This window comes from Amblyraja radiata, chromosome 29 (genome assembly GCF_010909765.2).
Source record: "Amblyraja radiata isolate CabotCenter1 chromosome 29, sAmbRad1.1.pri, whole genome shotgun sequence".
NCBI classification, from domain to species: Eukaryota; Metazoa; Chordata; class Chondrichthyes; order Rajiformes; family Rajidae; genus Amblyraja; species Amblyraja radiata.
In genome coordinates, this window is record NC_045984.1 from 8,010,261 (window position 1) to 8,036,820 (window position 26,560).

The window sequence follows — 26,560 nt, forward strand, 5'->3', positions numbered from 1 at the left end:
GGAGGAAACCAGTGCACCCAGAGGAAACTCACATGGTCACAGGGAGAATATGCAAAAGCTCCACACAAACAGGTCAGGATCGGACCTGTGTCTATGGCTGTGTCTATGGGAGTTCTGTGGTTTTATGACTGGCGATCCTTGCGATTCCGTGGAGAATAAATGGAGAAAACCAAACTGGGACGTTAAATATATTTAAGTCTAAAATAGATGTTTTTTTAGCTGCCAAGGGGATAAGGGGCTACGGGGAGAGGGCAGGGATATGGACCTAGGTATGGTTAGTATAGTAAGACCTGAGTGATCTCCTGGACAAGTGTCGATCGCCTGGATTGGGGTCGGAGAGGAATTTCCCGGATTTTTTTCCCGAATTGGACCTGGGTTTTTATCCGGTTTTTTGCCTCCCCCAGGAGATCACGAGGTTCTTGGGGTGGAGAGGGGTGATAGCGGTATAAAGGGGAGGGTAGTGTCTTGTGTTCTGTGTCTTGTGTCTACTGTTTGTGGGTAAGTGTGTCTGTTTAGTGTTCAGCCATGAGCGAATGGCGGTGCGGGCTCGACGGACCTGGTGGTCTACTCTCGCACCTACTTTCTATGTTTCTATGTGCATTTTCTTAATGGAACTCAAATGAATTTCTGTTTATTAATTTATACAGATGTAAAACAGAGGGTGATCCCTGCTGTGAGTGTTCAGTAATCCTCTGCTTCCACTAGTTATCAAAATTCAACTCCTTTGGGTCCCAACCCGAAACGTCACCAATGCACGTTCTCCAGAGATGCTGCCTGGCCCGCTGAGTTACTCCAGCACTCAGTCTCCTCCACTCCTTTGTTCATTGGTTGCTACAAGCATATCGATTGATCATTTGAAAGATGCAGTGCTGTGCCTGAGGGTTGTGTCTAAACATACAAGGAAGGCTTATCCCACATGCTTCCCGCCTGACAGAATCTGCTGTCGTAATATTACATTAGTACACTGTTTTGAATGCCCAATGCAGAAGTAAATGTACAAGAAGCCCCTCCAAAGCAAAGATGCATTCATGAGTGAAATGAATTGAATTTCTCGGGTCAGATCATGAGCCGACCTCCCTGCATGCAGAAGCTGTTGGATTCATAGCCTGGGGCATCTGGTTGCAATCCAAAGCACGTCCTTAAGATCCATGTGCAGCAAAAGGAAAATAATTTTTATTTACATTTTTTCCATATTTCTTGCTTTGCCTTCATTCCCCTAAGTTGGCGGTAGCGGTAGAGCTGCTGCCTCACCGCGCCAGAGACCCGGGTTCGATCTTGCCTACCGTTGCTGTCTATACGGCGTTTGTACGTTCTCCCCGTGACCGCATGGGTTTTCCCCGGGTGCTCCGGTTTCCTGCCACACTCCAAAGACCTACAGGTTTGTAGGTTAATTTGGCTTTGGTAAAACATTTAAAACGTCCCTCGTGTGCAGGATAGTGCTAGTTAGTGTGGTTAGTTTGGTATAAGTGTAGATTGTTCCGAGTGTGTGTAGGATAGTGTCAATGTGCGGGGATCACTGGTCGGTGCGGACTCAATGGGCCGAAGTGCCTGTTTCCGCGCTGTATCTCTAAACAAAAGTAATTCATCCAAACCTGAAATATCTGACATCACTCTCCGTTGATGATCTTCAAAATGGCACGCAGGGGAAATGAAGCAAATGGCTGTCAACCCTTCATTCCACCTATCGGGCCTGCCTCTCCGTGCCACTCCTGTTGCCCTAGGATTCTTGTCAGCGCTTCTCCTGTGTCAATCTAAAGCAATTGCAATCCAGCTTCACAAATCCATGCCTCCCTCTTCCCTTTATCGATCAATCTAACGAAGGGTCCCAATCCATTCCCTCCGCAGATACTGCCTGACCCTCGTGGTTCCTGCAGCACTTTGGGTTTATATCATTGTAATAAATGAACCAACGATGCAATCCCAGGGATGAGGAGGTTAATCTATGATGAGCTTTTGTTGGCACGGGGCCTGTACTCGCTGGAGTTTAGAAGAATGAGAATACAGAATAGTGAAAGGCTTGGATGTGGAGAGGATGTTTCCACTAGTGGGAGAGTCTAGGATGAGAGGGTCATAGCGTCAGGATTAAATGACGTTCTTTTAGGAAGGAGATGAGGAGAAATTGCTTTAGTCAGAGGGTGGTGAATCTGTGGAATTTGTTGCCACAGAAGGCTGTAGAGGCCAAGTCAGTGGATATTTTTCAGGCAGAGATAGATAGATTCTTGATTAGTACAGGTGTCAGAGGTTATGGTGAGAAGGCAGGAGAATGGGGTTAGGAGGGAGAGATAGATCAGCTATGATTGAATGGTGGAGTAGACATGATGGGCCAAATTTCTTAATTCTACTCTTATTCCTTATGACAAGGGTTCCTAACCTGGAGTGAAATAACATTATGTGCTATTAAAGTTGCCAGGGGTAAACGGGACGAAAAAGGTTGGAAACCCCTGACTTATGACTCTATGACATTTTTTTGTCTATGCTTTGAGATCACACAAGTAGAACAGCTTGCTTCAACAACAAAAATGTCCAGAAGGCAGCATTTGTGAAGGTAAAGAAATGATCGACCATTTTGGGTCAAGACCCTGCATCAGGACTGCTCTTATGTTGATAGTCATGATAACAAATTCATTCAGCACCTCACCTGAAGGATATTATCTTTACCATTGCGTCTAGCTTATGATGTGCAAAGAACACCTGATGCTTGGTTCTTATACATGTGGCTGTGGAAGAATCATTAAAGTCATTTAAATGGAGACTTGATTATTTAAGAAGGGTCTCAACCCGAAACTTTACCAATTCCTTCTCTCCAGAGATGTTGCCTGTCCCGCTGAGTCACTCTAGCATTTTGTGTCTATTGTTGGTTTAAACCAGCATCTGCAGTTCCTTCCTACACACGATTAGTTAGTTAGTAAGTTTAGTTTAATTTATTGTCACATGTACTGAGATACATTGAAAAGCTTTTTGCTGCTGCTATCCCGTCAGCGGGAAGAGCAATTGAGCCGTCCACAGTGTCCAGATACAGGATAAAGGGAATAACGCAAGATAAAGTTCAGTAAAGTCTGATTCAAGATACTCCAATGAGGTAGATAGTCATGCAGTATTGCTTCCTAGTTGTTTGATAGGGTTAGAACTAGAGCCAGGATTTTGCCATAAATGCCATATGCCTTTTAACGCTTTTGATGATTTCACCAGGATAATGCCTTTTTCACGACCGAGTGTCTAAATCTGCCTTTTTTTGCCATTTTGCTAAAAGGTCGTGCTATTTTCTATAGTTGTGCTGTGATTACAATGACGTTTTCTATGTTAACATGTTAATATTAATGCTATTATTAACATGTTAACATAGTATAACCTACAAGAAAACGTCCACCACCGGGACAAAACGGGGGGCGCCACTGTCGGTCATTCATTCGTTCGTGCCGCTGCCCGCTGGTTCAGTTTTCTCCAAGATCTATTTCAGAAAGAACTGCAATGCTGGAAAAATCAAAGGTAGACAAAAAATGCTGGAGAAACTCAGCTGGTGAGACAGCATCTATGGAGAGAAGGAATAGGCGACGTTTCGGGTCGAGACTCTTCTTCAGACTGATGTGGGGAGGGAGGGAGGCAGGAAAAAGAAAGGAAGAGACAGTAGGACTAGAAGGGGAGCTGGGAAGGGAAGGAGGGGGAAGACAAGGGCTATCTAAAATTAGAGAAGTTAATGTTGATACCGCTGGGGTGCAGACTACCCAAGCAAAATACCCAAGCTTGTTACCTCACTACATTTACTGCTGGCTCCAGTCGCAAATCCGAGTTTCCGAGTGATCTGTGCAAGGCATTCATTGATGCTGGAATTCCACTGTGGAAATTGGAAAACAAATCTCTGAGGGTTTTTAGAGAAATATACAGAGGAACATATACCAAGTGAGTCATTATGGAAAAATTATGTTGACAGCAACTTCAACATTGTTGTGCAGAAAATTAGAGATGAAGTTGCACGCAACAAAATATGGATCTCAATAGACGAGACAACCGATGCTGTGGGGAGATATGTTGCCAATGTGGTCATCTGTGCACTGGAGGCAGATCAACCATCAAAGGAGTATTTGTTGACATCGGAAGTATTGGAGAAGTCAAACAGCTCAACTATTGCTCAGTTTACATCTGCACTTGCTGTACTTTGGCCAGAAGGTATAAAACACAAGAATGTTGCATTTAACATGCTTAGCTCAAGGACTTCATAAAATTGCCAAGCACAGATGTAGCTTGTTTCCAAATGTCGATCGCCTAGGCAATGTCAAGAAAATCTTCCTCAAAGTACCGACACGTGTGCAGTTGTTCAAGGAAACAGCACCCGCGTTTCAGTACCTCCTCAGCCCATTTTGACTAGGTGGGGTACATGGCTCTCTGCTGCAAATTTTGAAAAGATAAATGAAATCTTCAACTGTTTTGAAGAAGAAACTGCTGCAGTCTGGATTGTCAGTGAAATCATGGAGAAAAAGTCCCTCCACTGCGATCTTGTGTTTATTGCTTCCAATTTTGCAAACTTCCATCAAGCTATCACTTCCCTTGTGAAATGTGGCAAAACATTGGTGAGTAACTTGCAGGTTTTCAACAAAGTAACTGACGATATTCGTAAAGTTCTTGGCGATGCAGGTAAAGATATGCAAGGAAAATGTGAGAGGGTGATTTTAGCTAACAAAGATCTTAAAGAAATAGAAAACATAGCTAAAGTTCTCAAAGGTAGTTGTAATGCACAAGATATCAACGTGAATATAGAGTCTGTAGCTTGTGACCTCAGTATGCACCAGTGACCTCAACTGGGGTAGAAAGAAGTTTTACACAACTGAAACATATTGTGTTTGACAGACGGAATAGTTTACCACCAGATAATTTGAAAAAAAATGCTGGTAATTATGTGCAACCAGGCAACTTTGGTCATTTAATGTAGTATACCTTTAAGGGCCTGTCCCACTTACACAACCTTTTCGGCGACTCTCGGAACCCGTCATAGGTTGTTGAAGGTCAGCAAAAATTTGCAACATGTTGAAAATTCAGTGGCGACCAGAAAAACGCTACGACTCCTTGGGCGACCGAGGAGACTACTCACGACCATACAGGCAACACTCTGGCGACATGTCGCGGGGTGAAGCCTGTATGGTCGTGAGCAGTCGCCCAAAGAGTCGTACCTTGTTCTGGTCGCCGCTGGATTTTCAACATGTTGAAAATGTTCTGCGACCTGCAACGACCTGACGGGTGCCGGCGTCACCGGAAAAGTCGCATCAGTGGGACAGGTCCTTTATATTATTATTTTTAACCATATTTTGGTAGTGGAAATAAATACCTTTTTAAGCCTTTTTTGTCAATAAATGCCTTTTCGTGCCATTTGTTGTAATTTTATTTTGCCTTTTTACCTGCCTATTTCAGAGTTTATTAGTGCCTTAACATCCTGGCTCTAGTTATAACTAAGATAAGAGGAGAATCCAGAGCTCAAGTTTCCACCAGACAATTTATAAACTAAACATTCTTCTGGGACTTGCTTGATGCCTTCAGCAAAGTGACGAGTATCCAAGATTTTTCTAAACCGGTGGTAGGTTTGGTTTCCTCTTTAATTTTGTCCTTCACCATGGTTGTGGTGGAGATGGTGTGAATACGTGCTCCAGTGGGCGTTATATAGGGTTGCATCACTGTCATTATCCATCAACATGGTGGGCCTTTCCTTGCCCTATGTGTGTAATTCTCACCCTCGAGTCTTCGTTCAGAATACAACTCAACAAGTCCAACCTCGTGCTTCACGCTGACGTTAGCATTTTCACACTCCCTACCATATCATGTCTGATCTGTAACCAAAGAACTGAAATAATTGATTTTCAATTCTGCAGGTTCTTATCAACAACGTTTGCAAATGTTCCAGCAAAAAAAAATGACTGAGATATGGTATTATTATTTCTGGTATCGTTTTGTCCCATCGACAGACCTTTGAAACACAAGCTCCCAGCTCTGGAAGGACTCATGGCTTGCAGTACTTCAAGCAAAGAAGTAGTGCACGTGAGTCTTAGAGTTGTACAGCATAGAAACAGGCCCTTCGGCCCTACTTCCTTGAAAATAGAGAGTGTCTAACTTTCCCAATGCTGTTCAAGTCTCCAACACGAAGAGTGAATTTCATGAGTTAGAGTCATAGTCAGGGAGTGATACAGCACGGAAACAGGTCCTTTTATCCAACTTGTCCATGGTGCCCCGGCAATGTTTGTTTGGTCCATAGTTCCTCCAAAAGGGTGTCAGAGGTAATGGGGAGAAGGCAGGAGAATGGGGTTAGGAGGGAAATGTAGATCAGCCATGATTGAATGGCAGAGTAGTCTTGATGGCCCGAATGGCCTAATTCTACTCCTATTGCTTTGATCTTCTGAAACCTTTCTGTCCATGTACCTGTCTAAATGTCATTTGGAGAGCTGTAGAGTCTCAATGGATTGAATGGCCAGCCTTGTGTCAAGATCATGTTTTCTTGTCTCACCTGGACTTGATCCAGTTACAATATTCATCTGTCTCGAGTTGCACCAGTGTCGGGATCCATGTGCTTGACGGGGCTTCTCTTGGTTACCTGCTGGGCTGCATTACCGAATGGATAAATTACCAGTCTCATATCCAGAGACCTGCGTGAACAATATTTGGAATCAGGACTGTGACTGATTTATTTTTCCTCTGAACCAAATTAGCCCCCCTTTCCCTCGTGTTGCCTTCAAGTGGCTCGCAGATTGCCAACATGCGACCTTCCTGGTCTTAGCAAAAAGGAAAGCCCTGCATTTACGTAGCACCTCATAACATGCAGTGAACATCCCGCACAAGTAACAACTTGCTTTTGAAAGGCAGCCATGCCGGGAATGCAGCGCTGCCGTGTTTATGAAAATGTTTAATGCTGACATTAATTCCTACTGACATCATCTGGAAGGCATCTGGAAGGACAATGGAATGAAGTTGAATTAACATTTGGAGAGAAAGTCATCAATTTGATTTGCGTCAGTGATCCTGTCACTACAAGTGAATGAATTCAACTGTGTGAATGATAATTCCCCGCTCACATGCTGTGTGTAGCTTCTCCTTTGCACATGGTCCAGTGAAATTCTCCCAATCAGACCCCCTGAAATGCTGCAGTGATGTTGCCTCATTTCGCACGGAAAACAATGCTCAGGAACTAATCAGAATGACTCCCCTGCCGCAAAATCTTCATCGGTCTCTGCATCTCCACATTTGACTATCTGAACTGACCAGAATGCAGTCTGGATTTGAGGGCATTAGCTATAAGGAGAGTTTAGTTTAGTTTCCAGTTCAGAGATACTGCGTGGAACTGGGCACTTCGGCCCACTGAGTCCACCCTGATGATCGATCACTCGTTCAAGCCAGTTCTATGTTATCCCACCTTGATATCCATACTAGGGACAATTTACGGAGGCCAATTAAGCTGCAGAACCGCACGTCTTTGGGAAGTGTGATGTAACCGGAACAACCGGAGGAAACCCACATGTTCATAGAGAGAACGTGCAAACTCCACACAGACAGCACCCGGGGCTCTGGCCATGTGAAACAGTAGTTCTACCAACTGTGCCACAGTGCTGAGAGGTTGGAGAAATTTTAGGGCTGCACAATGGAGCAGCTGGAAGACCTGCTACCTCACAGCGCCAGAAACCTGGCTTCGATCCTGACCTCGGGTGACCTGTCTGTGTGGAATTTGCATGTTCTCCCTTTGACTGTGTGGGTTTCCTCCAGGTGCTCTGGTTTCCTTCCACATCCCAAAGATGTGCGGGTTTGTAAGTTTGTTGAGCCAGGACTGCCAACATTGGGTGCGAGTTGGGAGTGAGAAATTGCGAGAGACCAAGCCCGAGGGAGTATAGTGGCCGGGGGGTGGGGGGGGGGGGTACGGAACATTTGCATTTTTCAGCTTGAAATTGTGCAATATGGTGCATACTGTAGCGAGTCTTTTAACTTACACTTGAATGCAATATATATGCTTTAAATTGGATTGGAGCGTTTTTGAAAGGGGGAGGCTGTGCGATCACTGATCACTGGCCTTGGGGTTACCCGGTGAGGGAGTGGAGCAACCGAGTGGGGAGAGGGTGTGGAAGAAGGGTGTCCCCCCTCCCAGGGTAGGAACGTTTTGAAATTTGATGTATTAAAATCATGTTTTAGTGCACTGTAGAAGTATGATTTCAATGTTTTTTGTATGAAGTATTTTTAAGAGGTAACTTTTTAAGGGGTAACTTTATCCACACAAAGGGTGATGGGTGTATGGAACAAGCTGCCAGAGGAGGTAGTTGAGGCAGGGACCATCCCAACATTTAAGAAAAAGTTAGACTGATACATGGATAGGACAGGTTTGGAGGTATGGACCAAAAACAGATGGCGTAGCTGGGACATGTTGGCGGGTGTGGGCAAGTTGCACCGAAGGGCCTGTTTTCACACTGTATCACTCTATGACTACATTATACCTCCACCGTGCATGAATGATTAAAAATCAAGTGATCGAGTTTTATTGCAATACACTCAAGCATAGAAACATAGAAAATAGGTCCAGGAATAGGCCTTCGGCCCTTCGAGCCAGCATTGCCATTCAATATGATCATGGCTATTCATCTAAAATCAGTACCTCTTCCCTGTTTTTTCCCCATATCCCTTGATGTCGTTAGCCCCAAGAACTAAATGTAACTCTCTCTTGAAAACATCCAGTGAATTGGCCTGCACTGCCTTCTGTGGCAGAGAATTCCACAGATTCACAACTCTCTGCGTGAAGAAAGTTTGTTCTCATCTCAGTCCTAACTGCCCCCTCCTTTATTCTTAAAGTGTGACCCATGGTTCTGAACGCCCCCAACATCGGGAACATTTTTTCTGCAGTAACAGTAAATGAAAATCTAGCAGGCAAGCAGGATGCTTTCTCCAACCACCCCCATTATCCACTATCTTCCACCGTATCTACCCAGTGCTTGGTACTTACTTCCAGCAGCCACTGGTTGTCCTCCAGGATGCACCGAGCCGCAGCCTGATCCATGTTGGTCACCTGGGCGAATTCAGCACCGAGACTCTCACGGCAGCGGCGCAACGCTTCGACGCCTCCGACGCGCTGAGGCTGCTCCATGGCCGGAGCTGCAGTGAGTGACTCGCCAGCCCGGAAAACACTCGCCAGCCCCGCTCCCCATCCGCATCTGTCCCCGCCGCTGCTTCTGCTTCCAACACCCGCGGCCCATGCAGTTGATATGAGTTTTGAAATTTTCGTTGATCACAGAATTTCTCACAACAGAGCGAGAGAAATTTGTGATCAGCGTGAGAATTTGGTGAAATGCGTGATTCTCATGCTCAATGCATGGGAGTTGGCAGCCCTGCCTCTCTATCCCCCTCTCCCTCTCCCCCCTCTCTCTCTCCCCCTCTCTCTCTCACTCTCTCTCGCCTCTCTCTCCACCCCTCTTTCTCTCCCCTCTCTCTCTCCCTCCCACCTCACTCTCATCCCTCTCTCTCTCCCCTCTCTCTCTCCCCTCTCTCTCTCCCCTCTCTCTCTCCCCTCTCTCTCTCCCCCTCTCTTCCGCTCTCTCTCCTCTCAACCCCCCTCTCTCTCCCCCTCTCTCTCCCCTTCCCCTCTCTCTCTCCTCTCTCCCCTGTCTCACCCCTCTCACTCTCTCCACTTCCCTCTCTCTTCTCTCTCCCCCTCTCTCTCTCCCCCTCTCTCTCTCCCCCCTCTCTCACTCTCCCCCTCTCTCTCTCCCCCTCTCTTCCTCTCTCTCTCCTCTCAACCCCCCTCCTCTCCTCTCCCCCTCTCTCTCCCTCCCCCTCTCTCTTTCCTCTCTTCTCCCCTCTCTCCTCCTCTCTCTTCCCCCTCTCTCTCCCTCCCTCCCTCACTCTCCCCCTCTCTTCCCCGTCCCCTCTCTCCTCTCTCTCCCCCCCCTCCCCTCTCTTTCCCCTAACTCTCTCTCCCCTCTCTATCCCCCTCTCTCTCTCCCCCCTCTCTCTCTCTCCTCTCTCCCCCTCTCTCTCCCATTTCTCACCCTCCCTCTCTCTCTCTTCCCCTCTCCCCCCTCCCCCCTCCCTCCCCTCTCTCTCTTCCCCCTCTCCCCTCTCTCTCCCCCCTCTCCCTTTCTCTCCCTTCTCTTTCCCCTAGCTCTCTCCCCCCTCTCTCTCTCCCTCTCTTTCTTCTCTCTCCCCCTCTTCTCTCTCCCCCCCCTCTCTCTCTTTCTCCCTCCCTCTCTATCTCTCCCTCTCTCTCCCTCTCTCTCTGTCTTTCCTCTCACCTCTCTCTCACCTCTCTCTTCCCCCCTCTCTCTCTCATCTCTCTCTCCCTCTCTCCCCATTTCTCCCTCCCACCTCACTCTCCCCTGGCTCTCTCTCCCCTCTCTCTTTCTCAGTCTCTATCTCCTCTTTCTCTTTGCCCCCCCATCTCTCTATCTTTCTCCCTCTCTCCCCTCTCTCTTCCCCCTCTCTCTCCCATTCTCTCCTACCCTCTCCTTCCTCTCCACCCCCTCTCTCGTCCCTCTTTCTTCCCTCTCACCCCTCTCTCTCTTCCCTATCTCTCTTCCCCCCCTCTCCCACCTCACTTTCCCCCCTCTCCCTCTTCTCTCTCTCCATTCATGCCCCCCTCTGTCTCTCCCCTCTCTCTCCTCTCACCCCCTTCTCTCTCCCCCCATTGTCTCCCTGTCTCCTTCCCCTCTCTCTCTCTCCACCTCCCTTTGAGAGTCTGTCCCTTCGGCACAGAGACTCTCGCGGCAGCGGCAGCGGAGCTTCCGACGGCTCTGCGGCCCGGGCCACTCGCACTGTCCGGAGCGCTCCATGGCCAGAGCTGCAGCGAGCGACTAGCAGCGCCGCAAACACTCGACAGCGCCGCACACACTCGCAAGTTCCGGCTCCCCGCATCTGTTCCGGCCGCTGGTTCTGCTCCCATCCCTCCCGCAGCCCCTGCTCTCCAACACCCGCGGACCATGCAGTTTATCAGAGTTTTGACATTTTCGTTGATCACAAAATTTCTCACCACTGAGCGTGAGAAATGTCTGATGAGCGTGAGGGCGTGAGAGTTTGCTTGAGGGCGTGAGTCTCACGCTCAAAGCGTGAGAGTTGGCAGCCCTGGTTGAGCTCTGTAAAATGCCCCTGGTGTTTAGGAAGTACACGGGGAAGTAGGATAACATAAAACGAGTGTTTTACTCACAGCGATCCAGTGAACGGACGATGGATGTTTGGCGTGGACTCAGTCGGCCAAAAGGCCTGTTTTCATGCTGTTTCTCAAAACTAAACTAAGCTTGCGTTGTTTTCTCAGGAGCATCAGAGGCTGAGGGGAGAAATGAGAGGAGTGTATAAAATTATGAGAGGCATAGACTGGGTAGACTGTCAGAACAATTTTCCCAGGGTAGAAATGTCAAAGAATAGAGAGCATAGCTTTAAGGTAAGAGAGGTAAAGATTAAAGGAGAAGTGCAGGAGAAGGAGAAGAAGTATTTTTGCACAGAGGGTGTTGAGTCTTTGGAACGCCATCCAGGGGTGGTGGTTGATGCAGATACCACAGTGGTGTTTAAGAGGTTTTTAGATAAGCACATGGATATGAAAGGAATGGGGGGATATGGATCACGTTCAGTTAGAGGCAACTAGTTTTACTTGGCATCATCTTCGGAATGGTCAATGTGGGTAGAAGGGCTAGTTATAGACAATAGACAATAGGTGCAGGAGTAGGCCATTCGGCCCTTCGAGCCAGCACCGCCATTCAATGTGATCATGGCTGATCATCCCCAATCAGTACCCTGTTCCTGCCTTCTCCCCATATCCCCTGACTCTGCTATTTTTAAGAGCCCAATCTAGCTCTCTCTTGATAGCATCCAGAGAACCTGCCTCCACCGCCCTCTGAGACAGAGAATTCCACAGACTCACCACTCTCTGTGAGAAAAATTGTTTCCTCGTCTCCGTTCTAAATGGCTTACTCCTTATCCTTATAACTGTGGCCCCTGGTTCTGGACTCCCCCAACATTGGGAACATGTTTCCTGCCTCTAGTGTGTCCAAGCCCAAGTCCAAGTTCTTATGTGCACTATGTTCGATGAACCTCCTCTTGGTAAAACTCTTATCTTGTAGGCTTTGTAAGCTCTCATCCGATATTCTGCTGCCTCTGTACAAACTCGCGGCAGCCACTTTCACCTGTCACCACTCTCTCGGCTTATCATCAGTTGCATCCTCTGACAGCATCATCTCGATTCCAAGGTCCTCAGTTCTGTATTCCAATCCCACCGTGACGTCAGCCCTCCGTGACCCCAGATGATCCTCTGGGTGTGCGAGTTCTAGGTTCAAGTCCCACTTCAGAGAGCAGAGCACGAGTATCCAGCCTGCCACACCAGTGCTGCCCTCTGCAATGTCAGCAGAGCTGTCAATAGATGTGATGCCAAAATGGGTGATGTACAATAATTTGATGCTGCTATTTTGAAGAGGAGCGCCGAAACTGAATTTTGATATTGTGGGCAATAGATATCCTTCAGTAACAGAACTAAAAAAAAACAAATTGTCAAGGCAGGATCTATTTGTTCCTTGTGACTTTGCATTGTGTTTAGTTTGTTGTGGCCACGAGCACAGCGATCCAGTGAAAAGCTTGTTCTACAAGCAATCCAGTCTAGGAAGTATAGGAAGGAAATGCAGATGCTTGTTTAAACCGAAGATAGACCCAAAAAACTGTTGTAACTCAGCGGGCCAGACAGCATCTCTGGATAAAAGGAATAGGTGACGTTTCCAGTCGAGCCCCTTCTTCAGTCTGAAGAAGGGTCTCGACCCGAAACGTCACCAGTTTCTTTTCCCCAGGGATGCTGGCTGGCCCGCTGAGTTACTCCAGCTTTTTGTGTCTATCTTTTTTTTTTTTTTAATACTTTATTGATCCCCTCAGGGAAATTCAGATGTCCAGAAGCCCCCAACCAACAAACCCACAGATTCAAAACGAACGCAGACAGAAAATACATAGAATACAATGTGGACACTACCTGAGAGCAATAAATACTTAAAAAGACCAATAATTAACAGTTAAAAATTAAAAATTGCAGAATGCAGATTGCAGTCAAAGTATACTTTGTTCTGCATGTTATCCCAACCATAGAATATGTGAGGACACTAGATCCTCCTCTGGAGCAGCTCGCAGAGAATTGTCACATTCCGGCTCCATCTTGTAACTTTCAAGTCTCTGTAAAGTCCGATCTTGGAGCAAGGAAGCTGTGCAATTTCTAATATTTCTCACGTTAAGGCCCGGTGTCCTGGCGGCACTAGATCGATTAAGTTGGGGTCGGCCTGGCCCAGCGCGATGCCGTTGGCTCCATCCACCACCGCTCCGTGCAGCTGCCACAGGCTGCGCTCTGTCCACTCCCCCACCCCACTGCAGTAGGGCCTCCCGTGGCCGTCACCACCAACAGTTTCTCCGGCAGCCATCGGTGATCGGTCGGGACGCCCTAGATGAAAGTCAAACCATTTTGTAACTTCTTCACGGAGGAAGAATAATCACAAAAGGCACGTCAATGATCCGTCTCACACCCGCAGGAAGATCATGTCCTCGCCCCGGTCTAAGGAATTGAGGCAGGAAGACAATGTTCGCTCAATGCCCATACGCAAGGATGATTGTCAGAGGTCACTACAAAAGGCAGCAGATCAGCAAAGTTGTCCAAGTGTGTACAGGAAGAAATATGTCATCTACATTGAGCGTGAAAAGGCCAAGTACCACAGTTCATGTTGGCATTCATTGCAGCAAGGTGATGATTACCAGGCTAAAGCTGGATAAAAAGATTCTGGAGCGCAAAGCGAAACGTCGCCAAGTTGGCAAGGACAAGGGAAAATATAAGGAAGAATCCATTGAAAAAACGCAGTCATCTTATGTTCCGCCTTTGTTTTAAATAAATATGGAATAAAAATCAGGAAAACAAAAAGCCGCACGAACACGACAAACCCTGCAACAGTCTCCCCACTGCTCACATGTGCCGACCCCCACTGCTCACATGTGCCGAGGTCACTGTCCCAAATCCCAGGCCGATCATGGACCTTGAGGCCATTTAACAAGGGTGTGAGAGGTGAGTTCACGGACCGTTCAGAGCCGCCAACCTTCCCTTTCACTTTCCACTGCCACCATCTTGGCTTATCATGGAATGGAATACTTTCTTGCCATGTGACAAGGCACAGAGGAATTCTTTGCCCTCATACCCAATGTATACAAATAGCAGCCACCTACGGCACTGACAAAGTTACAAAGCACGCCGGCTCCTCCTTTTGTTCCCCCCCCCCCCCCCCCACAGCGGTTCCCCCAGGCCGGGTCCCCATTGTCCTTTGTCCCCCCCCATTGTCCATTGTTTTCCCTCCCACCTCCATCATGGCGGTCTCCCCGCGCCAGGTCCTCTATTGTTCTTCTCCTCCCCCCCCCCTCACGGCAGTCCCCCCCATACTCTCATCGACCATCGACCGTGAGTTGACTCGCGAGGCATCGCCGCCACCACAAGGCTTCACCACGGCCTAGGCCCCATCGTCGCGAGGCTTCACCACTGCCTAGGCCCCATCGTCGCGAGGCTTCACCGCCGCCTAGGCCCCATCATCGCGAGGCTTCACCGCCGCCTAGGCCCCATCGTCGCGAGGCTTCACCGCCGCCTAGGCCACATCATCGCGAGGCTTCACCACTGCCTAGGCCCCATCTTCGCGAGGCTTCACCGCCGCCTAGGCCCCATCGTCGTGAGGCTTCACCGCCGTCGACTCCTCACCGCAGCCGACGCCCCACTTCACGTGTCCTTCTCGTCCGTCCATCGGTCGGCACCATCATCGGCTTCACCGCCAACAACTCCACAACAGTGCCGGTTCCTCACCTGAGGCCTCCATGGTGCCCTACATTACAACAGTGACTACCCTTTAAAAAGTATAGCAATGGCTGCAAATTGTTGTGGTGTTGTGAAGGGAACTGTACAAACGCAAGTCTTGCCTGTCCATCAACACTGTGCCATTGGAAGCCATGCATTCAGTCCCCTGTTCTGGAATTCATCCCCTTAAACTCTCTCTTTTTTATCTGCTTCGAAAAACTTAAAACCTAACTTTTGACCAAGCTTTTTGTTCATTCGTTTGAATATCTCATCATCTAGTTTGGTATCTAATTATGTTTGCTAATACTGCAGAGAAGCCTGTGGGGGGAATGCTATACTGCATTAAAGGACTATATAAATTTGCATTGTTATTGCTGGGATTATTCATGCAGTCTGCGTGTTCCTGGCAGCATGAAATCTGACACTGTAAGTGTGGGCTGTTTGCATGGGTGTGAATCTCACTGTGCATTTCTGCAGGGTTTAATGCTGCCAAGTTCCTGACAGATGGCTGTAAATGGCAGATTCCTTCTGACACAACCTTGGCCTTGTTAGAGGTCAGCAAAGAATAAATGCAATTACAATCTGTCAATAAGGAAAGTAGCATTTGTCACGTACGCAAGATCTCGTGGGTCGGAAAAATCACTTGGGACCTTGACTCCGTTCCTCCATTGTGCAGATTGTGGGCGGCGCGGTGGATCAGCGGTCGAGTTACTGCCTTACAGCGTCAGAGACACAGGTTCGATCCTGGCCACAGGTGCTTGGCAGTATGTTCTCCCCATGACCTGTGTTGCTTTTCCCCGGGTGCTCCGGTTTTCTCCCACACTCCAAAGATGTACAGGTTTGCAGTTTAATTGGCTTTGCAAAAAATTGCAAATTGTCCCTGGTGTGTAGTTAGTATGTGCTAGTGTAATGGGGATTAATGGTCGGTGTGGACTCGGTTGGGCCGAGGGGCCTGTTCCCGCATTGTTTCTCGAAACTAAACTACAGAACATAACTTGTCTAAAAATTCAGCTCCACTGACCTGTCTGGAGTTGAATCCAACCCCATTGTTTGAAGCAGTCCCAAGGAATTGCAGATACTGGAATTGTGACCAAAATGCAAAGTGCTGGAGGAACTCAACAGGTCAGGCAGATCTTTTAAGAAATGGATCGTTGATGTTTCGGGTCGGGACCCTTCTTCTGACTGACGGTGGGTCCTGACCCAAAACGTCACCTTTGCATTCTCCCCATAGATGCTGCCTGACCCGCTGAGTTCCTCTCGCACTTTCACACTGTTTAAAGTACAGATTTCCCCACCAATGTATCTCAGTGCTGCTTAATGCCATTTTACTGTGTATAAATTGGTTGTAAACACAAGAGTGGTGACATTTGAGGATATGGAAGGTGATATATAAATGTGTCATTTCTTAGCACATTTCACACCGAGAGAAAATGGGGAGAGATTTCCATTCCACTGAGCAAAACTCTGCCTGACAGACAATGAAGGATCCCTGCATTTCTGAATGCATTGTTTATTAACACATGTTCAGTTTTGTTTGCCCTGCTATCGGAATGATGCCATTAAGCTGGTGAGAGTGCAGAGGAGATTGATAAGGATGTTGCTGGCACTTGAAGGATGAAGCTATAGGGGGAGGTTGGGTAGGCTAGGACATGATCTTATGGAGCGCAGGAGTGATCATATAAAATCACCAGGGGAATAGATAGGGCAAATGCACAGTTTTTCCCACAGGATAGTGGCTTCAAGAACTAGAGGATGCGGGTTTACGGTGAGAGGGGGAAGTTTTAAAAGGCACTTGAGAAGTAAATGTTTTCCCACATTGGATGGCAGCAAAATTGAACGATCCTCCAGAGGAAGTAGTTGAGGCATATCCAATAACATTTGAAAGATATTTGGAGAGGGACATGGATAGGACATGGATATGGATGGATGCCTACATGCCTCAACTACCTCCTCTGGCAGCTCGTTCCATGCACCCACCACCCTTTGTGAATGTGAATGCAGGATAACATATAGCAAGTATGAATGGGTGATCAATGGTTAGCATGGACTCGGTGGGCTGAAGGGCCTGTTCGCATGGTGGGTTTTTCAATCTTCTCCAGTACAATCAGTACATTTTGTCCGTTTTGATTCTAATTCCCAATTCAATGATGATCTTGGGAGAAGTTATGAGCATCTGAATCTGTAGTTGCTTCTCCCCTGTGTTGGCAGATGCAAGGCAAACCAAGGCTTTCTGAGCACATTTGATATGTGAGCAGTTGATTACTGAATTTCCCCAAGGTCACTGAAAAATTGCCTGTGACATAAATATTGAGATGTGTAGAAGACGCCATTGCCATTTAACCTAAAAACCTTATCTATTCCATCAAGTGAAATGGAATTGCTCTTTTCAAAGCCATAGATCTTTGAAAACATTTTTTTTTGGTAAGGTGAAATCTCTGAAAATGTAATTTAATGCATAAAAAGATATGACCACGCTGATCAAAGCAAAGTGTAAAAAAAAATCTGAACATTTTGAAAAGCTGTAAATGTTTTCCATGGAGAAAGTTAAGGGGTTTGATAGACAGACTAGGAAAAAAAATAGTTTAATTGACCGAAATCCTTGATGAGCAGAATTGAAATAATAGAAATAAAACACAAAGAGGGAGGCAGCATCTATGGAGACGAAGGAAATAGGCAACGTTTCGGGCCGATTGCGGGACAAATCGTTGCCTATTTCCTTCGCTCCATAGATGCTGCCTCACCCGCTGAGTTTCTCCAGCACTTTTGTCTACCTTCAATTTTCCAGCATCTGCGGTTCCTTCTAAAACACAAAGAGGTTGGCTGAGGTGAAATTTCACTTGTCAGCCAATTCCAACACATTCCGCTGAAAAGCAAATTCACCACCTGAATCCCCACATAACAAGCTAACGTTGCTTGGTTCTGAGTGAGAGAGAAAAGATGGTGGGACTAACTGGTAGCTCTTTCTAAAAAGGGTAAAATGGCCTCGCTCAATGGTGACACAAGAAACTGCAGATGATGCAATCACGAGCAAAAAACAAAGGTGACGCAGCAGTAGAGTTGCTGCCTTAGAGCACAAGAGACTCGGGTTCAATCCTGACTATAGGTGCTGCCTGTACGGAGTTTGTACGTTCTCCCCGTGACCTGCATAGGTTTTATCCAGGAGTTCCGGTTTGCTCCCACACTCCAAAGACGTACTGGTTTGTAGGCTATTTGGCTTGGTAGAATTGTAATTTATCCCTAGTGTGCGTAGGATAGTGCTTGTGTGTGGGGATCGCTGGGCGGCGTGGACTTGGTGGGCCGAAGGGCCTGTTTCCGTGCTGTATTTCCAAACGGACAGGGGTACAGAAACATTTTTTGATTATTAGTGAGTCAGAGGTCGCTAGATACTTGTTAATTAAGGAGGTGGAGTAAGTGGGAATGTGGATCTGATGCTATAATTTGATCAAGCGGGATTTATTGAATGGCTTGAGAGGTCTATTGGCCCACATCTTCCTTCAATTCATACATCTGTATTTCCATCACCTTGTGGCGCTACCCGGTGGTTTGGCCACTTACTATGCGAACCCTCGGCAGTCGGGGGTTGGGTCACGTGACTGGTTAATGGCCGGAACGAGGTTCAGGGTTGTGCACGTGTGTGTTGCTCTCTTTACTTCAACAATAAAGATCTCTTTGATTCACCATGCGTGACTTGCTTATTCGCCTGCCATAACCTGATATCTAGCTTCCTTATTACTGTATCTGTGATATTCACCTTAATTACTCCATCAGAAAGTTCGACCTTCTGATTATTTTCCTTTGTCCTAATTTGTTTAGTTTAGTGATATAGCATGGAAACAGTCATAGCTGAAGAAGGGTCTCGACTCGAAACATCAGCTATTCCTTTTCTCCAGAGATGCCGGTTGTCCCACTGAGTTACTCCAGCCATTTGTGTTGATCTTTGCTTGGAAACAGGCTCTTTGACCTACCGAGTCCATGCTGCTAGTTCTGTGATATCGCACTTTCTCACCCACTCCTTGCACGCTAGGGCCAATTAACCAACAAACCTGCACGTCATTGGGATGTGGGAGGAAACCGGAGCAACTGGAGGAAACCCACGCAGTCACAAGGAGAACGTGCAAACTCCACACACACACACAGCACCCAAGGTCAGGATCGAACCCTCCATACTCTGAGACAGCAGCGCCACCAGCTGCTCTACCATGCCACCCAAAAATTAGTTCAACATCTTGGCACTGTGGAGTAGCTGGTAGAGCTGCTGCCCCAGAGCGTGGGATACCTGGGTTCCATCCTGACCTTGGCTGCTGTCTGTGTGGAGTTTGCATTCCTATCAGGTCCCCACCCAAACTCTTGCATTCTAGAGAAAACAATCCACGTTTGTCCAACTTCTCCATGTTGCTAATACCTGCTAATCCACACAGCATTCTGATAAACCTATTCTGCATCCTCTCCAAAGCCTCTGCATCCTGCCTGTAATATTTGTAATATATATATATATATCTTTTGCTCGTTATTTCATGAAGGAAACCATCTCATTTTACCTGAACTCATCACTGATGCATCTTTTCTTTTTTGAAGCTGTGTGAAAACTGAAAGTTGTCACAATGAATTGTAGTTCGGTTTTGTTAAAAGCTGAGGTCTGACAATCTCGCTCTATTTCTCACTTTTGAAGAAGTTCTTATAAATAAATCCTATTGCCAGGATGATCTACAATTCAGAACTAAGGCAGAACTAAGAAGCTATCTGTCAATAGTAACTTGACAGATATCGCAGCATTTAAGACATAATATATTCTAAGTAAACTAGATCATTTATGCCCAAGAGGTAGGGATATAAAGACTAATTGTATGTGAATGTGAAATATATCCGAATATTTATTTGATTAAGAAATCTATAATTTGTCATTTATTGATTAAAAGACAACAGGTAGAATTCTTGCACGTTTGATAAGTTGTGATTTCAATCCTCAGTGAAATATCAGATGGCACAGTGGCGCAGCGATGGAGTGCTGCCTTATGCCCCTGTCCCACTTAGGAAACCTGAACGGAAACCTCTGGAGACTTTGCGTCTCACCCAAGGTTTCCGTGCAGTTCCTGGAGGTTTTTGTCAGTCTCCCTACCTGCTTCCACTACCTGCAACCTCCGGCAACCACCTGCAACCTCCGGGAACCGCACGGAAACCTTGGGTCGGGGGCAAAGTCTCCAGAGGTTCCGTTCAGGTTTCCAAAGTGGGACAGGGGCATTACAGTGCCAGAGACCCGGGTTCGATACTGACTATGGGTGCTGTCTGTATGGAGTTTGTATGTTCTCCTTGTGACCATGCGGGTTTTCTCTGGGTGCTCCGGATTCCTCCCACACTCCAGAGACATTCAGGTTTGTAGGTTAATTGGCTTCAGTAAAAAAATGAAAATTGTCCCAAGTGCTAGTGTACGGGATGTTGACTGGTCGGCGTGTACCCGGTGGGTCGAAGGGCCTGTTGCCGCTCTGTATCTCTGACATCTTGAAGTCTGAAGAAATGTCAGTTCTGCATCAGTTTACATGGTCATCAATTAAGGAATTATTCGAAGTAAGCTGCAGAATTTGAGAGAAACTGAGTTCTGACTGCATCTCATTGGGATCATTTCACACCGCGATCATTACGAGCTCATTTGCTGTGTGAATGTAATTAACACTACTGAAAGTTTGTCCCAGTTACAAGGCTGCATTTTGCAACAAAAAAAAATGCAAACAATTCCCCAAATACGGCAGAGATGTATATATAGATAAAACCCGTTCCTTCACATCAAAAGAACAATGCCTCCAATTAATTCAAGGAAGTAAACACTTTGATTTGAGCGGAACAAAAATACCAATTCAAAAACTTGATATATTATAGGTTTTAATGGAATTACGGATAATAAAAATTATAAGGGAATCACAATATTCCGATCTTCCCTCTAGCGACAAGAGTTGAAAAATAGAATGTGGTAACAGTATCCCATTTATTTTGAGGTTAGTCACAAATCATGAATTATGCAGCTTGGAATGAGTCCAAAATTATGGGGGGCACAGTGGCGCAGCGGTAGGGTTGCTGCCATACAGCGCTTGCAACGCCAGAAACCCGGGTTTGATCCCGATTACGGGCGCTGTCTGCACGGAATTTGTTTATTCTCCCCGTGACCGCATGTGGTTTCTCCGAGATCGTCTGTTTCCTCCCACACTCCAAAGACGTACAAGTTTGTACATTAATTGGATTGGTATAAGTGTAAACTGTCCCTAGTGTGTGCAGGATAGCATTAATGTGCTGGGATGGCTGGTTGGTGCAGACTCGGTGGGCCGACGGGCCTATTTCTGTGCCGTGTCTCCAAACTAAACTAAACTAAAAAAACAAAGTGCTAGAGGAACTCAGCGGGTCAGGCAGCATCGGTGGAGGGAACGGGCAGACAACCTTCTGGGTTGGGACCCTCCTTTCGTCACACTCCCATTCCCATAACAACCTTTCTGATCCTGGCATCCTCCATTGTCTATAGATTGTCTATCTATAAAGGCATATCTATTGTCAGAGTGAGTCCTCATGCAAACTAGAGGAACAGCACCTTATAATCAATCCGCTTGGATAACTTATGACCCAACGGTATGAATATGGAATTCAATTTTAGGTAATACCCCCTACCCCCTCTTTCTTTGCTGTGCTCCTCCCATCTCTCTAGAGCATTTCCATTTTCCCCACTATCCTGCCTAGGTCACCCTGCTCCTTTCCCCTCTTCCATTCACTCATCTCCCATAATGGGCAGGTGGGACTAATGTAGATGGGGTATGGACACGTTTGGCCAAAGGGCTTGTTTCTGTGCTGTACAAATCTTCGTGTATCCCTGATTCCTAATTTCCTTTTCATCCACAGTCTTTTCCTTCTCTCCCTCCCAGCTTTACATTTCTTCTCTTCTTATCTGACACCCTTTTGTCTCCTTTATACCTTTAGCCTTCACTCCGCCCATTTGCCATTCTCAGCCGTGTCTCCCGTTCACTTGTCTCACCCCACCATTCTTTACCAGCTTCCTTCCCCCTCCTATAATCAGTCTGAAGAGCGCCAGAAGAATTTCAAATAAATTACTCTCAGAGGAAGAAAGTCCTAATTTCTGTCTTAAATGGTGGACACCTTATTTCTACACAATGTTTCAGAGTTGTCGGTTCTCCCACAAAGACACGCATCTTCTCCACTTTCATCCTGTCAACATTGTTCAGGAATTTTAATGTTTCAGTTATGTCTTTGTTCTGTCGTCTAAACTCAGTGAATATAAACCTACGCAATCCAACCTCTCCTTTTAAGACAACCTGCTCAGCCCAGATATCCATCACATACATTTTCTCCAAATTATTTCCAATGTATTTACATTTTTCCTTTAATAAGGAGACCAAATACTATTCACAATTCTCCAGATGTGGTCTACTCAATGTCCAGTATAACGTAAGTATAACCTCCCTATATTTATATTCAGCTCCCTCTGCAATAAGTAATACAAAGTGTGAGAGTAACTCAGCGGGTCAGTCAATGAATGAATGGGGGCATTTCAGGTCAGGACCCTTCATCAGACTTCAAGAAGCCTGAAGAAGGGTCCCAACCTAGCCATTTGGCGGTGCTGGCTCGAAGGGCCCAATTGCCGACTCCTGCACCTATTTTCCATGTTTCCATTCCGTCCACAGATGCTGCCGGATCCACCGAGTTACTCCACCACATTATCTTTGGCTCAAGACTCTAGCATCTGCAGTTCCCCGTACCTGCTGTTATCTTTCCCATTTGCAATGCTTGAATATCCCAATCCCTCTGCATCTCAAGAGTTCTGCAAACTCGTGCCATTTTGATTACATCTTTCTTTTTTTTCTGTCAAATAGACAATGTCACATTTTCAATGTCACACACCATTTCCAGATCTTTAATCTATCTCTAACCCTTTGTAACTTGTGTCCTCTTCACAAACTGTTTTCCAACCTGTGTTTGCGCCATCGGCCTGTTTGACAACCAGAAAATGTTCCCAAAAAAAGGAGGCCAATTCACTGGATGTTTTCAAGGGAGAGTTAGATATAGCTTTTCAGGCTAACGGAATCAAGGGATTTGGGGAGAATGGGGTACTGATTTTGCATGATCAGCCATGATCATATTGAATGGCAGTGCTGGCTCAACAGGCCGAATGGCCTACTCCTGCACTATTTTCCATGTTTCAATGTTTGATTCCGTATTGTACGCTGTGTGTGCATAATGTCTCGTCGATTGTCATTCAATGTTATTATGACAATTTAAAAATCAATTGAATGGGTGACTTTGAAAGTGGAGCTTACTGGAATGGTCATTTGCAGGCCTGCCCTTGAGTGGAGTGCCAGCTGACTGACGTTAGAGAGTGTCCAAATGCTACCATTAATAAGATTTCAAAAGGCAGTGACTGGCGATGTGCCTAAAATTCACTGACGAGCCCAGTTATTGACAAAGTAATTCAGTCAGCGGAATGATAATGCCAATGTGAACAGGGAAAGAATCTGGCGATAGACACTAAATGCCGGAGTAACTCAGCAGGAAGTGTGAGGTGTGAAAATGAGACAAAGGGGATGGCGATCAAGGAAAATATCGAATAGATCATTGAAGATAGACGCAAAATGCTGGAGCTACTCAGCGGGACAGGCAGCATCTCTGGATAGAAGGAGTGGGTGATGTTTCGGGTCGAGACCCTTCTTCAGACCGAGTGGGAATTACAGATGTAGGGAAGCCTAAGAGATCAAAAGAGATGAAGTTCTTAGCTAGGAGAAGGTGACAACAAAGCAAACAGAGATACAAGTTAATCACGCCCCTGGAGCATGAAGGTTGAAGATGGCCGGGCGAGGAGAGGGACGGCGGTTCCCGGGACGATCGGATGGAGGCGGCTGCTGCAACGGACCTTCATGGCCAACTACAGTTGGGACCTGATCCTACCTCTCCCCTTTTCCAGCTTTCTTCTCCCCCCCCCTTCCCACATTCAGTCTAAAGAAGGGTCTTGCATGTCCTCCAGAGTTACTCCAGCACCTTGTGTCCTTTTGTGCAAAAGATAAAATATATGAATTAAATTAGATGGTCAGGCCCTTCAACAGTTCAAGCAGCTTATAGGCTGATGATCTGCCACAGACACTGACAACAAGGGGCAATATATGTACCAGCAACGTTTTGATCACAACTTTGACGGCGTCTTTGTGGTGACTGTTTTGTGTGCTTTGCATGCAAAAACAAAGATTTTCACCGCACCTCGCTAGCTACAAATGACAATAAAGTATCATCATCATCTTCATCTGCACAGGGAGCGAGCAGTCCTGTTTGAAAGCGTATGCCGAAGACAATGGAAAAACATTTCAACAATTGATTTTTAAAAAATGTATTCATAAATGTACACTTAATCTATTATGAATGATAGAAAGTAATGAATGGTAACATTGTTAAACAGTAACTCTCTCAAGGAGGGGTCAGATATTATTGTCGTGATTTACAGTGATTCTGAACCGATGGGTGAACCATGATCCAACCAGATAGTTACAGAACATTGAGTTGATTGCCACTGAATTCAATGCTAAAAGGTTGGATTAAGATGGATTCTTTTTTTTTATAACCAAGTTGTAATTAGCAACCCGGTTTTACATTGTGTAATGCGTCATTGGCCTGAAACACTGCCGACAGCATTGCTGAGCTGAACCTTGTCGAAGTGATGCTCAGCAGAAGAAGGCATGTGATAAAGAGCTTGCAGCTCGGAAGGCAGAATGCCACCACAATAAAATAACTTCCACAATTACTACCTTTTGTAATTATACAACGTGGGCAGCGCTGCCAAATCTCACGCATTGAGCGTGAGACTCACAGATTTCACCACCGCCCCGACACAGTGCAATTAGTGCCATGAAGTCACAATGCCGTGACGTCTTCAGTTGTCGCCGACAGGGTCGTAGCTTGTCGTATCTTGTCACGGGTTGACTTCAGTTGTCGTAGGTTGCCGTAGGTGTGGTCGTAGGTAGACATCCCAATTTGCAAGGAATTGTGTCGCTGGTCGACGTAGCTTGTTGTAGCTTGACGTCGACTAGATGGTAGCTTGATGTAGACATTGTCGTAGGGTGGGTCCAGATTTCTCACTCTCAACTCTCACCCAATGTCGGCAGCCCTGCGTAGGGAAACACAATGCAGATCCACCACCCATTTTCCGGCTCCCTTGGTTCCAGAGCCTCGCTGGATGATCCGTTTTGCCGGATCAACAGAGGTCACAGCCTCCAAGAGGAGTCGAATGGTACTGGAACCAAAGTCGGCCACGGAAGTCGGCTATGGGAATGGATCTGCTGGCTCCAGCCGGGCCGGAGTTCCAGAGCCCCGGCCTCAGGGGGCAAATTCCACCCGCCGATCGGCCGTGGAAGTCCAGATGAGGTCAAGATCGGCCGCCTCACCCGGCCCAGGCGCCACATTTTCGGGGGGACTTCCTGGGGGGATTTCACGTGGCCTCTCGTAATGTTGTCCGGATTAAAGGAGGTGCCGGACCACCAGTTGCAGGAAAATCGGTGGTGGACTGTACACGGACACAAGGCACTGCAGTAACTCAACAGGTCAGGCAGCTTCTCTGGAGAACCTGGAATAGGTGATGTCTTGGGTTGAGATTCTTGTTCCGACCTATTTAAAAAACACCTGGACAGGTACATAGATAGTAAAGGCTTAGAAGGGTGTGGGCCAAATGCAGGTAAATGGGACCAGCTTAGATGGGGCATATTGGTTGACATGGATGAGTTGGGCCGAAGGTCCTGTTTCTGTGCTGGATGACTGAATGACTGTAATATGGAGAACAAAACATGCAAATGCAATTTACAATGACGAAAGAGGTTTCTGCAAATGGAGCGTTTAACAGAATGCACAGGGAAAGGTTATGCTGACTGCCGATGCTCTCATGGGCACTATTGTCATTTTCGAGATATTTAGAAATAACACAGATTCGCATCATTAAACCGCAGTTGGTGCACAAGCCAACTTAGCTCAGTGCCATCAAATGCAGAATCCAAGCGAGTGGTGTTCCCGTCACTTTGACTTGCTGTGGATTTGAACCCAAGGTAATGTTCTGCTCCACCGTCTGGGAACGAGATTATAGAAACATAACAGTGCAAAACTCAAGTGAGCCGGGCAGCAAATGTGTTTTGTTTGAAAGTAATACCTCTTCTGTCGATCCACAGAAGCAAAGGGAGCCTAGTGATGTATCTAGTACCTAGTAAACTGGAGGAGCAGCACCTCATATTTCGCATGGGCCGTTTGCACGCCAGCGGTATGAACTTTGACTTTTCTAATTTCAGGTAGTCCTTACTTTCTCCTCTCCTTCTCAGCTCTCCCTCAGCCCACTGGCTCCTCCTCTTCCTTTCTTCTTCCTGCCCCCCCTCCCCCCACCCCCCACCCTCACATCAGTCTGAAGAAGGGTTTTGGCTCGAAACGTTGCCTATTTCCTTCGCTCCATAGATGCTGCCTCACCCGCTGAGTTTCTGCAGCATTTTTGTCTACCTTCGATTTTCCAGCATCTGCAGTTCCTTCTTAAACAACTAGTGATTTATCTCTTTGCTTCGATTGTCAAAGGTTTCCCAAGAAAATGGGACATCAAAGCTTTTGCTCATAAGAACAGGTTGTTGAATGGTACATTTTATCGTCACCTACCAAGGTACAATTAATTTATTTTTTGTAATTTAGGGGGGATCTTATAGAAACTTACAAAATTCTTAAGGGGTTGGACAGGCTAGATGCAGGAAGATTGTTCCCGATGTTGGG

The 26,560-nt window shown here is 46.5% G+C and overlaps 1 pseudogene; it reads left to right on the forward strand.

The window, feature by feature from the left end:
- The first annotated feature begins 13,434 nt into the window (after positions 1–13,434).
- On the forward strand, positions 13,435–25,997 carry LOC116989716 (annotated as a pseudogene).
- The last annotated feature ends 563 nt before the right edge of the window (positions 25,998–26,560 follow it).